Below are 13,342 nucleotides of genomic sequence, written 5' to 3'. Positions count from 1 at the left end.
ATTTATGTCAGTATTTTTTCAAATGGTAAAGCATTTCACAACTAATTTTAATATATATTTCAAGAGTTTGTAGATGTAAAAATTCTATGTAACATCTAGTTCAAACTTTTTGAATTGGCGAATTTTGAATTGGCGAATTTTCTCCGAAAACTTCGATATGACTATAATTTGACAGAAATGATTTTAGATTACAGCAACCCTAGAAGAACAAATTAATATTCTCTCTCGTTAAGCAAAGGGAGAGACGCAAGTAGTAGAGGTAATTTTTGAAAGCTTCGATAGTTTTTAGTTTAAAGATATTAAATCTCAGTATTTCACGTGATAATTAAGTGATTTCTCACTATAATCGGGATAATTTCATAAAAATATGATAATGATCAACAATTTCATACGTGTTTTAAATCTCAGAAATAATTTAGGTTTTTTTTGAAAAAATTCTATTGGCTGGTATTGTTTTGCGTTTTTAAAAAAAATTGATGGTGTACTAAGTAAGTTTCACAGCTGGTGAAGTACCAAGTAAGTCTGTTACAATTATCATACATTTTTATAATTGTTTATATATCTAATCATTTTATTTTATAACTGTTTAAGTTAATAATCGTAAATGTTTATATCAATAGTTTTGATTGTAAGCAATTCAATTGTTTTTTTAAAATTGCATAAAGTTAATTTATTAATTTAAAAACAACTTTTACAAATAATTATAATTTCTAATGTTAATCAGACTCGTAAAAGTGTTCTCAGTTTCCAGAGACCGATAAATTAGATCGAATAATTTTTTTTTCGAATAATTTTCTTACAGTATAACTCATTTAAATTAGAAAAAATCATCACATTTTGACCCGCATTGCAAAATGTTTTTTTAATTAGCATTTGCTAATTTTAAATGCTGTGTTTTTAAAACACCGTTTTGTAAACTCGGCGATTTAATAAAGTTTCATTTCATTTGTTTAAATTCCATAGCATTTTTATACTCAACATTGTTCTGGCACCAGGCCCCTCTTCCCCACTGGGCACTATGGGCACGTGCCCAGGGCCCCGCGATCGAATGGGGCCCCCTAGTTCCTGCCAGATTACCAAATGATAACCGATACATTATTACCGAAAAACATTAATTTTGAAAAATCTGATGATAATGACTTACTACAATACCTACGCTTATTATATTAGCTTTAGTTTGCCGCATGCGGATAGCTATACCTTGTACAACATAGCTTGAACTTTTTGACAGATGGGTCAGTGATGGGAAACAGAAAATATCTATTGGTGTAAAAAATGTGTTGGCTAAATATGTGGCTGTATGTATGTTTTAAACTATTCAAAATAAATAAATTCATTCGTCAATCAATTTTATTGCACTAGACATAAAAACATTGGGTAGGTAAGAAACCATTGTTTTCAGTTTTTCTATTTAAATTTTACCTCGAAGCAATAAAAACCACTTAAGACTTTCGGAAAATGCTTGAGTCCTTAACAGGTACTTTTATGTTGTGTGTCTATTCTTATGATTGTTATCAATTTTTAATATTATTAAAATAAGAAGATATTGTTCGTCGTTGCAAAGTTATATCGATTTCAGATTTGACATCTGTCAAAAAGAAAGATCAAACTAATAAATAAACAGGGTATAATACTCCACTCTCTCTCAAAAATGAGTTTTTCCGATATTAGTATGTTTAGGTTAATTTAAATACCTATATGTAAGTATAAGAATACAATTTTAAAAAAAATTATTAAATTAAAAAAAGAATTATTTGATGCGGTGTGGTTTATGTCTTAAAGAAACCTATTCGAACGTCATTCGTAATACCAAAGACAAAAAAGGGGAATTCCCGATCGTCGTTTGACTTGACGAACGGGAATTCCCTTCAAGTATTTGTCTGTGATGTTGTGGCGTTTGTTTTGTTTGTAGTTGTTAGTTTGTTACTGACTGTGCTCGAGCTCTGATAAAAAAAATAGTATTGTTTGATTAAATCGTCGTTTTGTCTGTTTTGTGTTAGCGAATATTTTCGTTATAAAATTAATTAAATAGTGAATTATAATATAAAATGTCGAAACGGTCATATCCTAGTGGATCTGAAAAAAGGAAAAAAGCTCTACATCAGAAAGAAGTAATTGAAAAGTTACCAAAATTAACATCATATTTTACTACTACTACTGGAGAAACTTCTGTAAGTAGCAATCAACTCATAAATGTTCCACATGATGACTCAGCTCAATTACAAATTGCGGGAATTTCTAAACCTTCATGTTCCAATTTTGAAAAAGAGATTGAATCAGAAAGCGACTATTCCTACGACGAAAGTGCAACGACTTCAGTGACTTCACTAAAACCGACAACTCCAACTGTGTCAATTGAACAGCAGTTTTCCAACACAGAAGAATTAATATCGCACGATCCCGCCAATTATTTTCACGAAAAGTTTGTTGAAATAAATCGCGAAATTTTAATTCGTAAGGGACCAGTATATTTTCAAAATAAAGATTCTGACTTTTCCGAGGCATCCAGAACATACAAAGATGGTAATAAATTAGTAACGAGATATTTCAACAAAGCATTATTTATTCGCAAATTAAAGAACAATGAAAGCGTCGAAAGAAAATGGTTGCTGTATTCGCCTTCCAAATGCTCTGTATTTTGTTTTTCATGCTGCTTATTTAACCCAACTGATGTTAATCTTTGCTCTCGGAATGGATGTAATGATTGGAAGCATATTAATCACATAATTTTAACACATGAAAATAGCCCAGCGCATAAGCAATCTATGATGACTTATCTGGCACGAAGTAAAGCGGTTGGTAGAGTAGATATAGACTTATTATCTCAACATCAAAAGGAAGTGGATTACTGGAGAAACGTACTTAAACGGATTGTAGCTGTTGTAAAATTTTTGGCATCGAGAGGGCTTCCATTTCGCGGCGACAATGAAATCCTAGGATCTTCAAACAATGGAAATTATTTGGGTTGTGTGGAATTATTGAGTGAATTTGATCCATTTCTTGCAGATCACTTAAAAAAATTTGGGAATCCTGGAAAGGGTAACATTTCTTATTTATCAGCAAATATCTGTAATGAGTTTATTGAAGTAATGGGAAAACAGGTTCTAAAAAAAATTATAAATGAAGTTAAATCAGCAAAATATTTTTCCATAAGCGTTGACAGTACGCCCGATCTGTCTCATATTGACCAGCTAACTTTCATCATTCGATACGTAAAAGACTGTGTTCCTGTTGAAAGGTTTTTGAAATTTATACCTATTAAAGAACATAAATCTAAGTATTTAGCAGAGACCATCTTAAATTTTTTAGAGATACATGATATTCCCATAAAAGATTGAAGAGGACAAAGCTACGACAATGCTTCAAATATGTCGGGAAAGTATAGTGGTCTACAAACAAGAATCAAGGAAAAATGTGAATTTGCCACCTTTATACCATGTGCAGGACATTCACTAAACTTGGTAGGTGTCCATGCTGCTGGGTGTGTACCGGAGGCATCACAGTTTTTTGAAATAGTTCAGAAAGTGTACAACTTTTTTTCGGGCTCTACCCACAGATGGAATATGTTAACAGAACATTTAGGTTCAAAAAAAGTTGTTAAGAGTCTTTCACAAACCAGATGGTCAGCCCGAGCTGATGCAGTAAGTGCTTTGCATGGGGGTTATAAAAGAATATTAGAAGCTTTAATCACCATCGCAAACGATACTGAACAGGCACGAGAAACAAGAGACGGAGCCCTTAGTCTGTCTAGAAAAATGGGAAATCTAGAATTTATTATACTGACGGAAATCTGGAGCACTATATTGGAAAGAATAGACAAAACAAGTAATTATCTTCAAAAAGAAACAATAACACTGGACGTTGCAACCAATTTGTTGACTTCACTTTATGATTTTATTACTAACCTCAGGGATAAATTTGATAACTTTGAATCATCTGCCAAAGAAAATAACCCAGAATCTGACTACAAGGATCTATCTCAAAGAACAAGACGTAGAAGCTCACGGCAGAGTTTTTTTGATGGCTCTGCGCCATCAGTCCAATTGAATGGAAAAGAGCGATTCAACGTAGAAACCTTTCTCCCAATAATCGATACCTTGAGTGTTCATCTAAAACAGCGACAAAGTTCATATGAGATCGTCAGTCAACGTTTTAGTTTATTTTTTCACTTAAAAACTCTGAATTCCGAAGAGATACGACAAGGATGCAAAGAATTTTCTCAAATCTATCACGAAGATGTAAATGAAAAAGAGTTAGAAATAGAATGTCAACATTTAAAAGAATACTTAATAAATGTTCAGAGTGAAAATGAAGCATCTAACAGTGTACAGGAAGTATATAATCTATTAAAGCAAAACAAAATTGAAGACACATTTCCTAACGTAGAAATTGCATTGAGAATATTTTTAAGCATGATGGTAACTAACTGCAGCGGAGAACGCTCCTTCTCCAAATTGAAACGAATAAAAAATGAATTAAGAAGTACAATGCTTCAAGAGAGATTAAATAGTTTGTCGCTGATGTCCATAGAATGTGATATTCTCAATACCATAGATTTTGAAGAAGTGATTAACGATTTTGCTCATCTTAAATCTAGAAGGGTACCTTTGCAATCAACATAGAATTAATCTAAGGATTTTAAGTTAAGCGAGTTACTTTTGTAGATTATTTTTTATATTTCCTATTTTTTTATAGCTAGTAACTAAATAAAAATAAATTTAGAACCTTGTTTGTCTTTCTTTATCTATTGTAACTAAATAGTGTTTTCTCAAGGTCATAGGGGCCCCATGATCCTAATGTGCCCAGGGCCTCAAATAGTTTAAAGACGGCCCTGTCTGGCACATGAAATGTTCTAAATCACATTTATAATTGTACACGCTAAATTTAAAGGTACTTTGCATTCAATGTCACAATTTCGTTAAAAATAATTTATAATAATGACAAAATTTTGACTACCGTGGCTTAATTTAAAAGTTAAATTTTTTTTTAATATTTATTAACTCATTCACTGATTTGACTTATCACAAAAATACTATTTAATACCTTAAACAACCTATAAGCAAATGCACTGCTATTTATTGGTTACTCATTGTTCATAGACCTATTCACTGATCCAGTGATTGGTTTTTTTTTTCATTCCTCACATTTACTTTATTCACTCGCTATACTGTATCCAAAGTTGTTTATAATAGCAGTTTTCATGAAGAAAGCCTATAAAAAATATTTATGAAATAATCTATCTTGAGAGTAGCCGTTTAAAAATAAACTAAGAATGACTTATTTAATTTTAGTAACAATGTATTATTTTTTTATTATATTTCATAATAATTAAAAACTATTTTGAAGAGTTAAGTATACAACTTTTACATCATTTTTAAGAATATAATTTTACATGGCAAAATACAAAAATTTTAGCGATGTCGAGTAGATCCTGAAAAACTAATTTTTTAAAAAAAGTTGTATTTTTAAAATTAGTTTTCCCAGGAACTATTCGACCGATTTTGTTCAACTTTTTTAATTTTATCCATCGCATCACATGTTTATTTGGAGAAAGTATGTTATTTGTGTCTGGTTTCGTAACAAAGAATATCGTCTGCACGAATCAATTTGCATATTTAATAATAATATCAGAAATCATAAGTGACTAATATTACGCGGAAATTCGATTATTGGATCAAAAGTTATTCAGGATGTTCACTTTTTTTGCCCTCCGTACATTCTTTTCATATCATTTTTCAATTTTATTTAGCTAAACAATGTGTACAGTTAACTGCTCATACAGTCCCGCTCCATATTATTCGACGTACTGTAAAATTCTATGTAAAATCTTAACTATCAGATGATACTATACTACAGCTTTGTTTTTATATGATTGAAACCGGTTTGCACTTATTTCCGCTCCTGTATCAATGGTTTAACATTGTAATGCAATGCGTTGGAAATAAATACAAATAGGAAGTATAAATAAAATCTCCTGAATAAAAACCCATAACATATATGTTTAAATATTAAAGTATTGCCTATAAACTCCTACAAAACATGTAGTTATTAAAACACTACAGTGAATCTAATATTTTGGTCAAATTATTATAATATTCTAATATAATACCTGATGTAATAAATATTCTATATTTATATAATATATCGTCCTATTTATCCGATCGCGATGGCTCAGGGATTACAGCGTTCGCCTTCCAATGAGGCGAACTGGGTTCGAATCCCAGTGATGGTTAGTAGATACGAATTCCGTATTCGGCTTGCACCAACCACAGTGCTAACGTGAAATATCCTCAGTGGTTAGACGGATCATGAGTTAGTCAGGCTAACTATGGGAGGTCCTCGTGGTGATCCCCTCCATGTAACGCAAATGCGGGTTAGTTTCATCAAAAGTCCTCCCCGAAGGCAAATGTTTCCTAATACTTGATCCAGGAGTTCCCTTGTCTTCTGGATTGGATGCAAAATTACAAAGCTACGGAGTTGAGTATTAATATACACAAAAATTGAGTCGGATGATACAATAATATCTAACATTAGAAATTTTCCTTTGAAAATATTTAATCTATCTCGCAAGACTTTTTGTTTTGTAACCATTCTGATTTGAAATCTGTTGGGGAAAAAACTAAATTTAATATAACTATGTTAAGAAAGGAGAAAAGCAACTACAAATGCGATCTACGCTTAACTACATTTGACAAACAAAAAAGAATTTTTTTTTTTTTTTTTTTTAACACTTGGAAAAAAAAGTTGTGCGTACAACTTGTAAGTTCATTTAAAAAAGTAGCGAGTGTTGTTAGATAGGTTTCTTCATAAATTTTTTTAAAACATAAGTCTAAAATGTTACATTTTATGCACATAAAACACTCGTCTGTTTTTAAAAGTTGTAATCAATTTCATAGAACGAAAAAAAATAAGTTAAACATTTAATAAACTCCATTTTTATTTTAAAATAACTTTAGCAAAACACGCGCTGAGTGAAAGCTCTTAACAACAGTTTGTAAATTTTGTAAAAGTTGAAATGTTATTTTAAAAGAAAATTTTGTTTTAGAGGTGTAAGATATCTTCCCTTTCAAGCTAGATTTTGCGAGATGTATTAAAGTTCGAATTTCAAAATGAACATTTTAATCTTCTTTGCAACTACGATTGTAAACAAGGTAGTAGTTAGGGGGGAAGGAGGTGGTCTCATTTTCTAATTAGTGACGGCTATATTGCGTCACAAACTCTCAGCGAATCGAAAACTTACAAAGAACTTAATTTGCATTTTCTCTCTTAAATCTTTTGGATGTCCCGTGTTCTGAAAATGTTTCCAGTTTCTGCAAAAATAATCTATAGGAGTAAAGATCCGTAGTTTTGTAGCAATAGTTTAGCAGTTTATTCGTAGTTAGTTAGTAATCTTTTTTTTTTTCTCATTTGTAACGTTTTTATCTTATTTACTGGCTTTGATAATGATTTTTCAATTAAAGATTTATTTTATTTGGGTTTTTAATTACGTGTGTAATAAGGCGTATACCTGAATATTTACTTAAGTTTAATAAGGATATGTTTTGGAATTCTATATTTTATTTTACAGCCGTCGTTCGACGTCAATTTTGAGTTTACAACTTAAAGTAGACTGTAAAACTAATAAGAAAATAGAACGAATTTTTTTCTTCAAAAAAATGCAAACAATTATAAGTTCTATTTACATGAAAATTTAATTCATTATTACTTTGCAAATATCATAAAATGTGATTTGATTCAACAAAAAAAAATAATAATTTAACGATGTTATAAAAATTATCTTTGTGTTAATGTTTCTCAAGTTAGAAGTTATCGATTTTGTTATATAATTACCCTAAAAATGCAATTATTACTCGGCAAATATTATAATTTGATTTAACCCAAGGGTAATTTAATGACGTTACATGCAGAATACAAAACTGTAGTTTTATTAATTAGTTAGATTTAAAAACAATTGAACTTTTTAATCCATAAAACCTTTTTCGGATGTAATTTACTTTTGTAAACTTCGAAATATTTGAGGAAGGTATATTTTAAATTATTTATATAAAAGCGTTAATGCAAAATTCAATTATTTTAACATCATTTAAGAATCATTATAATAATCTTTATTATCGAATCTTTATAATCGAATCTTTATAATAATCTTGATTATAAAATCTTTATAATTTTCTTTAAAGTAAAATAAACATATGAACTGAAGAATTTTCGAGATTAAGTTGAATTGGCGAGTTTTACAGTCAAAGGGAAAGTCGAGTGAAAACCCTACAATTCGAAGAAATGAAGAAACATTTGTTTTATTTTTCATATAAAATATTTAGTTGAACATCAACTAATCGTTCCTCGTAAAAAAAAATTCATAGTCACATTTGAAAACTGAAATCGGCGTTTGTGAGTGTTAAAAGTTTTTTGTTATTTTTCTTTCCGATAAACAAATATTTTTTGATTAACGTCAGTTTTCATTTCATTACCGTTCACTATTTTCCTTTAATTCATTTGGTTAATTCATCAAAAAGTCGGCTGATGTATCATTTTGTTTCATTGCTGAAAAATCAGCCAGGTGCAGTCTTTTGCTCACCCGTACAAAATTACAATGAAACCGGAGGGGGCCAGTATAGCTTGGTTAGTAGGGCAATGCGCCCATATCCCAGAGGTCGTGGGTTCAATCCCCGCCGACCGAAGGCTCCCCGTGTAGTAAATGATGACTGATGCACGTCAGATCTGCCGGGTACACAAAGTCCTCAAAGTACTCATAACAAATCAATACGCCAGGGGGGTACTGATCCAGGAGTTACCTTGTGTTCTGGATTGGGTTCAAAATTACAAGGCTACGGAGTTGAACAATAGTAGTCTTAAACCCGAAAATTGGGTCGGCTGTGCAACGACGATTATAAAATAAAATAAATTTAAAAAAAAATGAAACGGGTATGAACCGTGGTGGCTCATGGGATAGAGCGTTTGTCTTTCAACGAGGTGAATCGGGTTCGAATCTCTGCCGATACAAAATCCGCACGCAGCTCGCACCGGCCGCATCGCTGACGTAAAATATCATCAGTGGTAGACGGATCCATGGTTAGAGTTCCCTTGCTATCAGGCTAACCATGGGTGGTTTTTGTGTTTCCTTTCCATGTAACGCAATAATGGTTTGTCCCATCAAAAAGTTCGCCATGAAAGCGATTTTCTCCCAATACTTGAACTCCTTATCTTCTGGATTGGGTTCAAAATTACAAGTCTATGAAATTGAACATTGTCAGTCGAAAACTCAAAATTGGGTTGGGCTGTTCAAACGACGGTTCGCATATGAAGCGGGAATCTGGAATGACAAAAATAGTAAATAAAACCTCCAAAATTTAAATCCCCTTCCCCCCCAAGAAAAAAGCATAACTATAAAATTGAAAAAAGGAAACAAAAAAAAAGTTGCAATGATGAAAGGATAAAAATAGCTACAAAAAAAAATAGAAATTGAAAAACGCAAATCAAATGCAGAAGATAAAAAAAAAAGAAGAAATGAACTATGGAAGAACTGAGATAAAACTGAGAGCAGCAGTTGCAGAACTTCTAACCTTAATATTTTTTATGTTTAATTAAAAGGCTCAATTTTCCAGCATAAATTATATTTCATTTTGATAGAGAAGCTTAAAATTGATTATGAGAAAAACAATTCTAAAGTCACACCTATTATATATTCCTTTTCCTTTTTTTTTACTATTTTTCCTTAAAGGATGCTATAATAACATATATAATATATATTTTTTTAATAATAATATCATATAATTTTAATGTCACTTCATAAACTAAGAAAAATATTTTTTTATAACAATTTAGAAACAAAATCGTAATTAAGGTTCTTTTAACTCAAAGAAAAATAAATAAATAAAAAAATAGTGGAAAGAAAAAAGTGGTTACCAATAAATCTAGTGGTCAGTGGTCATCCGATAAATTTGTCAGTTTCGCCTTTTGTCGGTAGATTTTGTCTTTTCCCCGATTATAGTAAATTAACGTTTTTCTTATCCGGGAATTTTCGGGCTATATTAATTGGGCTACTTTTCAAAAATCATGAAATATGTTTTTTAATTTTTTAAAAATTTAATAGCTTTTTGAGTTAGCTAAGTATTTGCTGAAATAGCTAATTGTTTTTTAAAACTACGGTTCTTTTAAAATTTATTGAAAAATAATTTGCTTTTAAAATCAATTTTTACTGAATGTTTTCTATAAAACAATTTGGATTAATCTGGACCTGCTGTAATAGTTTCAAATTTTTCGCCAGTAAAATCGTCAAATATCAAAAGTATTCGCCAATTTTCCAAAGTCTTCGCCGAATGCAAATCTTAACAATTTGTTTATAATGATTTTTTTTTATCGGGGAGAATTATTTTACGGTAGTATATTTCAGGCTTATATTATTCGCACCCAACTTTCGCCATATAACAATTTTATTCGCCAAATTTACGATTTTATCGCATTTAGCGCGGCCCTGATTAATGTAATATGATGTATCTAGTTTACATACTTTACAAAGAACCAGAAATAAATAATTTCTTAATATTAATAAATAAGACATTCATTTCAATTACAAAATTGCAGTTTTTGGGTCACTTGTTTATTACAGAAATAAACATTATTTATCTAAGATCTATTTATCGTTAGTATCATATTTGCTATCTTTCATCTTTAAATTTTATTAAAAAATTTTGGAATTGGCATATGGATAGAACAATATTGTGGCAAAAAATATTTATAGTGCTGACGTTTAATATCCTCAGTTGCAGACGAATCATGGGTTGAAGTCCCCTTTCAGTCAGGTTAATCGTGGTTTTCCTCCTCATGCAACGCAAATGCGGGTTAGTTCCATCAGAAAGGCCTCCACAAAGGCAAAATTTTACACAATACTTGATAAAGTAGTTCCCTTGTCTTTTGGATTGAGTTCAAAACTACAAGGCTACGGAGTTGAATATTAGTAGCTGTAAACCCTTAATTGGGTGGGCTGTTAACGACGGTTATAAAAAAAAATTAAAATAATAAACAAACTAGAGTCGCAGTGACTCAGGGGATGGACCATTCGCCTTCCAAAGAGGTGAATCTGCTTCGAATCCCTGCGATGGCTGGTCGATACGAATTCCGCATACCGCTTGCACCGACCTTAATCCCGAAGTTAAACATTCTCAGTAGTAGACAGATCACGGGCTGGATTTCCCTTGCTGTCTGACTAATCGTGGTTTTTCTCACCATGTAACGCAAGTGCAAGATAGTTCCATCAGAAAGTCCTCCACGAAGGCAATTTTTCTCCCAATACTTGATCCAAGAGTTTCCTTGTCTTCTGGATTGGGTTCAAAAATACAAGGCTACAGAGTAAAACCAAAATTTGGGTCTGTTCAACGACGGCGATAAAATAAATTAACTTGAGGCGTGATGACTTAGGGGATCGCCTTCCAACAGAGTTCGAATTCCAGCGATAGCTGACCGATATGAATCCTCCTCACAGTGCGGATGTAAGAATATCCTCAGTAATACACGGATCATGGATTAGAGTCCACTTGCCGTAAGGCTAACCGTTTAGTTTCTCGTGGTTTTTCCTGCATATAGCGCAAATGCGTATTAGTTCCGTTAAAAATGTCCTCCGCGAAGGTAAATTTCTTCCATTACAAAGTAAAAAGTGGTCAAAATCAAGTAAAGAGTGGTCAAATCAGAACTGCCAAAAAGTGAGTTCTTTCTAAATCTAGCAACCATGTCACCTTTTTAAACAGTACATTTCGAAGTAACTGAAACAAATTTTCAATTCAAACACACCAGAATTGTGTAATTTATTGTCTTATGAAATACTGCTGATTTATGCTCAGAAATTATACAATTTATTTCTTTTTATCAAAAACAAAATTATTTGTTTGAAAATATCGCCCCGCAGAATGAATTTGTAATTGTAGTAAGAAGCTGTGTGCTTTCTAACCGGAAGTAGAGCAGGTTAAGAGGTCGAGAAAGTTTGTTGCCTACATGTATATGGAAAACATCATCCATTTACGTTAGAATAAACGAAATAAAACGAACTTACTCCTTATTAAATAAATAAACCCAAGAAGTAATAATCCTGAAACGGTAACACTATTACGGTAACGGCACTAACAATCCTGAAACGGTACTTGCTTAAAAACTTCATTCGGAAAAATATACAAATCGGAAGTTACAGTCACGTGTTCGGGGCGCTCAGAAACTGGCTCCCATTTTCAAGACTTGTTAGACAAGAATGAGAAGAAACAAAAGTGATTTGAAAAATAAAACATAAAAATGCCAACGAGAAGTGAAAAAAAAATAAATAGGAAAAACAAAACTAAAAAACCACGGTAGCCAAGAGAGAGGAAAATAAGGGGAAAATGGAACAGGACAAGGTTTCCACGGTCCTTAAAAACTGCTTAGTTTTTATTTTGAAAATTAAGGGCCCTTAAAAGTACTTAATTTCCAGTATCACTAGTTGGTTGGAACAATTTTTTTATCTTAGGAAAATATCCACAATTAAAAAGTTCGTCTTTCGCCTAGAATGAGACCCTGCATCGAGGGTAGAACATTTTGAATGCGTGTGAGTGTAGGGGTTACAAGAAAGTGGAAGAAAACACGCCCTTATTGTTTTTTTAATTTTATTATTAAATTTTTTCATTAAAATATTCTTTCTTTCTGGATCATTCTGAAAGAAAACAATTTAGAGATGGGATCGTTATACTGCAGGTGGGTAGAAGCCTTGATTTATTTTGTGCAATACCGTTGTCTGCTTGGCGCCGGAATAATGACTAATAGCACCTATCAGTCAAGCAAAAACTTTTATTTCTTAAAAACTTTTATTCTATTTATTTTCTTTCTTATTTGTTATTCTTAAAAATTTCGTCCCAAACTTATGTCTTTTGTGTACCCTTTCTAAGTTTTTCGTAACGCTGTGTACCATTAATAAAAAAGTGAATGTATATTTTACTATAAACAAATGGCACAAAAGTTAAAAATCACAACTGGCTGTTGACACTACTAATTTTTAACTGTTAACTCTGCAAAAAATATGCAATAGAAAAATACGTAATCGTAAAATTTCATGACTAGCTTTTTTTTAAAATAAACGTTTTGAAATGTTTGTTTGTTGCAAGATATTCGCGTACCCCCGCTAAACTGCTACCGTACCCATGGGGGTGCGCGTATCACACTTTGGGAAACACTGTCTTAAAGGATTGTTTGTTTCGCCGTGGTGTCTTTTAGCAGGTGTTTCATGAGCAATATGGAAAATAAAGTGATGGTTTTAAGTCCTCCTAAAAACGGCAGAAGAAATCTTGCATTAGTAAAGCTGAGAAGGAAATAATATTGAGCATTTATA

At 31.7% G+C, this 13,342-nt stretch overlaps 1 long non-coding RNA gene across 1 annotated transcript in view; it reads left to right on the top strand.

The window, feature by feature from the left end:
• The first annotated feature begins 237 nt into the window (after positions 1–237).
• The window catches only part of LOC147816235 (uncharacterized), a 39,594-nt gene continuing 26,489 nt past the window's right edge, over positions 238–13,342 (top strand). The window contains exon 1 of the long non-coding RNA XR_015431894.1: positions 238–516. This is a non-coding gene — a long non-coding RNA (uncharacterized LOC147816235). The remainder of the gene's footprint in view (positions 517–13,342) is intronic.

This window comes from Parasteatoda tepidariorum, chromosome 2 (assembly GCF_982258835.1).
Source record: "Parasteatoda tepidariorum strain Cologne lab strain chromosome 2, Ptep-v5.0, whole genome shotgun sequence".
NCBI classification, from domain to species: Eukaryota; Metazoa; Arthropoda; class Arachnida; order Araneae; family Theridiidae; genus Parasteatoda; species Parasteatoda tepidariorum.
The sequence above is the reverse complement of the archived record's forward strand: the minus strand, read 5'-3'. Positions and strand labels throughout refer to the sequence as shown.